At 31.2% G+C, this 4,218-nt stretch overlaps 1 long non-coding RNA gene across 1 annotated transcript; it reads left to right on the top strand.

Moving 5' to 3' along the window:
• Positions 1–989: 989 nt before the first annotated feature.
• Positions 990–3,940, top strand: LOC107928617 (uncharacterized). Its single transcript, XR_001692648.2, has 2 exons — positions 990–1,513; positions 1,903–3,940. It is a non-coding gene; the product is annotated as an uncharacterized lncRNA (long non-coding RNA).
• Positions 3,941–4,218: the final 278 nt, after the last annotated feature.

Below are 4,218 nucleotides of genomic sequence, written 5' to 3'. Positions count from 1 at the left end.
TTTTAATTTATATATGAAATAATTTCTTATATAATCGTAAAAGAGATAGTATTAATTTTAAAATATTGAATTAATTATCATTGTAGTTTAGGGTTTAAGTTTTAGGAGTTACTATTTAAAGGCTTGTGGATTATGGGTTTAGGGATTATGGGTTAAGGGTTGAGGTTTAAAGTTTAGGGGTTATGGGTTTAGGGTTTATGTTTTATGATTCAGGATTTAAGAGATAGGGGTTAGGGGTTTAGATTAATTAGTGTTTTTTAATTTATATATCAAATAATTTCTTATATAATTGTAAAAGAGATAATATTAATTTTAATATATTAAAATTATGATTATAGTTTAAATTATTTAAAAGATAATAGAAAAACTTTATATATATTAAATGGTTTAGGATTTAAGGTTTACTTGAGATTTGTTAAATGATGAAATTTTATACAATCAATTAATGCTTTTATATTTAAAAATATTTAATCTAAACCATTTGATATATTTCAATATTAGATTTAAAAAAACATTTATGAATAAATAAAAAAAAGTAACAGATTGATATAGATAGGTAACTATCTATTTTGGATATGACCAAATTATAACAAATAAAAATGAAATACAAAAACTAAAATCATTCCACATCGAACATCTAGCAAAATAGTTATATTTTAGTTAGGAAGAAATATCTATAATAAAATGGAGATTAGATCGGAAAAGAATAATATAAAATCATTATTAACGTCTCAATCTTTAATAGAAATTTGATATATGAGAGATTGATTGCTTTCATTAGATAATTCTAACTTAATAATTAATTACATCCATTTAATCATTTGTTTTCTTATTAAAATATAACATATTTATTTTGAGAGTATTTGATTTTTTTTATAAAAATCTAATTTATAAAAAATAGTAATAATAAATGTTTTATAAAATCACTTAACTAATAATTTTTAACAGACAAAATAAAAGATTTTTGGCAGAGCAAAACGGCGTCATTTGTTCAAAATGAAACCCCAAATTTAAAAAATCATTTTACTCTAAAAAAATGGTGCCATTTTATCCCCAAATTTCCCCCCTGAAACCCTTAATTTTTCCCCTTAAAATCGGTATCCTCAAAACACCTTTTAGGTGTTTCTCTCCGCCACCACCGTTTTCATCATCACCGTTTCCCAAATCAAAATCCCAACCCATCTGCTGCATCGCCGTCGACCATCTGACTTGTTTTGCGAGTGAAAGCCATTTGAAAAGTAGTTAGGGGCTTTCTCTTTGTCGACTTACAATTGCAAGTCTTTCACTTTCGTTGGCATTCTTCTATTAAGTCGCAGTAAAATTTCAAGATCAAGCTTACACTGTCAATGAAAGTACAATAGTGTTAAGGAAAGATAGTGTGCAATAGGGTTTTTCTTTTCCCTACTTCGGTACTTCCTTCCTCATTCTATCTCGATTTCTCCCTCTTTCTCCCCTAAATGACAAAGTTAAGGAAGCTTAATCGACCCACTAGTCATCGCGTGTCCATGCTCAGGTTCTTCATTTTCCTTTATAAAATTGGTTGTTTGATTTTTTTTCTCTTTTTATATTGTTTCTTTTATTCTTCAATTGCAAAACAATGGTTTCCCAGTTGGTAAAGCACGAACGCATTGAAACTACTGTTGCCAAGGTTCTTTTCTTTTAAGCGTGTCTTTGATTTCCTGGGGTTTTGATGCGTTTCCTTACTTTGTTATATTGATTAATCTTTCTAGCTCCTTTGCTTTTAAGTCTTTATTTCTGTTGTTGGGTTTCTCTTAACTGAGTCATTAAATCTGTGTTTTATTTGTGTTACCTGAATTTATCTAATTTACTATTTCTTTTAGCATTAAACTGTAAGTGGATTGTACATTTTATTAACTTTTTTTATTGATTATTTTGTTGCAGGCAAAGGAGATTCGGTGACTTGCTGATAACATGGTACAACTTGGGAAAGAGGTATTTTAATCAATTGTAGCAAGTGTTTCCATGGTTGGGCAACATTGGAAAATTCTTCCTCATTTCTAATGGTGACATGGTTAATGTTTTGTGTTAGTAAATGAGTGTTGTTACTCCATTAATTTCTAAGTTGTGTGGCATTTGTCAATTCGGTCTTGATATTCACTTGGGAAATTACTTAAGCAAATTAAGTTCTGTCAATTTATTGCCTCTGTGTTGAAGTAATTCATAGTTTCACAACTTGTTTGAAATAGAATTGCACTGGTAAAAGTGAAAGATTTTAGGTTGAACAGTAAATCTAAAATAATAGAAGCACTAAGGGTTACTTGTCCTGATGTTTTGTTGCAAAATACGTAATGTTGATGTCCTGTATCCAATTATTTCCATCTTAATGGGGAAAATGTTAAAATAGCGTGAAATTCTCATATAAGTCACCTTTTGGAACATTCTGTCAAACTATTTTAACTGCAAATTTGGATGTGTCATGTAGTTGTTGCATATATCTTGTTTGTTAAATTGATATACGGTTCAAGGGAATATGTAGGATGGTGATTAATAGTCTTGGTCTAGTTTCAGGTGTTTATGGTTTTTACATCCTAGGTAGGCATGTAGAACCTTTCTTAGTTGTTTCACCAGACATCTCTTCATAAGGCATCCGAAAATGATGTGATGGTCAGTAGAGTTTATGGTCATTAAGTATAAGAAGATTATCAATTGTTTTCCTCACCCTTTAGTTTCTTCAAAGAAGCAAGCTTTTTCTGAATTGTTTCCAATAGATGCTCCTCCTAAGCTCGTCTTTAGGTCAGGTCGGGGTCGTTCTAGTAAAGTTTTCCATGGAATTGTCGAACCAATATTTAAGGTATGCCCTTTGTCTTCTATCTTTACAGATTTGTATTGATTCTATTACTGTTATGTAGTACCCAATTTGTGCCCGGCCCATATAAAAAAACAAATAATAAAATAAAATAGAAAAATAATTAATGTCCATTTACATCTAAAACTAATACCCAAATACCAACCCAAGTCCCTAGCCCGATTACAGAAGCCCAAAACCCAATGTGGCCCAACTCGTTTTAACCTAAACTAGCCCAGAACCTAATGGCCCAATACCTAGCCTGGTTGAGACAAACCCTAGGCCAGCCTTCAGCAGCCATACCTACAAACGCAAACACACAAATCGACAGCAAATCAGAGAACAAAAGGGTAACAAAAAAAGAAAATGAAGGGAAGGGGGCAGAGAAAAAAGAGACATGTATTTTTTGATTGATTTTTTCTTTTCTTTTCCTTTCGATTCGGCCATATAAGGCCATTTTTTAGCATTTGTAAAAGGACAGACGCACAATCAATACAAAAAAGGAATCAAAAAAGCAAGAGACTAAGAATTTTTGAAGGTGTTCTTTCCTTTATTTTTCGTTTTATTTTTTTCTGTGTTTTTTTTTATTTCCGTTTCTTCTCTATAAGCGAAACAACAAAATAAAAAGGGACGAGAACTTACTTTCGTGGGTGCGCCAATGACGCCTTCTCCTCCTCTGCGAATCGGAGTCGAATGGGCAGAAGCTTGGGACTTGAAACGGCAGAGAATGGGGGGTGGAGGCAATGCTCTCTTTTTCTTCTGCACTTTCGAATGGCAAACCTTTAGATTTAGGGTTTTTTTTCTTTTCTTTTTAGTCTTAAAATGTTTATCCAAAATGGCGTCGTTTTAGCCCCCATGACCCGCGCACGATTCGACCCGCTCCAGAGGGATCCGCGCGTTTTCATGAAATGGGTTATTTGCGCGCGGGGTCCCTCCACCTTTTATGATTTCGCGATTAAACTCCTTTTTTTTATTTTGTCCTGAAATTTTTGTATTATTTTATTTTGGTCCTTTTCGAAATGCTGCGCATAGAAAGACGGGGCTATTAGCTGCTTAGATCCTTGCTTCTTCGCGCGTATTGTAATATAGTCCTTCAGTTTTTCACCGAATACAAAGCTAATCCTTTTATTTTTATTTTTATTTCCTGCCTATTTAATTTCGTTTTACTTCAATTTAATTTTGTTCCATTATTTTATTTTATTTTGTTTGTTCTTCTTTTAACTTTGTTTCAATTCTAATTTAGTTTTTTATTACTTTAATTTTAAATCTAATTAGTTATTATTTTTGATATATTTATCTTGAAATATAGTATTATTTTAGTATTTAATCGTAACATTGTTTTAAACTTCATCATTAGTACTGCTTAATTTGTTTTATAAGATATAATACTATTTTATATACATATGTATATA

Source organism: Gossypium hirsutum, chromosome D12 (genome assembly GCF_007990345.1).
Source record: "Gossypium hirsutum isolate 1008001.06 chromosome D12, Gossypium_hirsutum_v2.1, whole genome shotgun sequence".
Classification (NCBI taxonomy): domain Eukaryota; kingdom Viridiplantae; phylum Streptophyta; class Magnoliopsida; order Malvales; family Malvaceae; genus Gossypium; species Gossypium hirsutum.
This window is presented reverse-complemented; position numbering and strand designations above follow the sequence as displayed.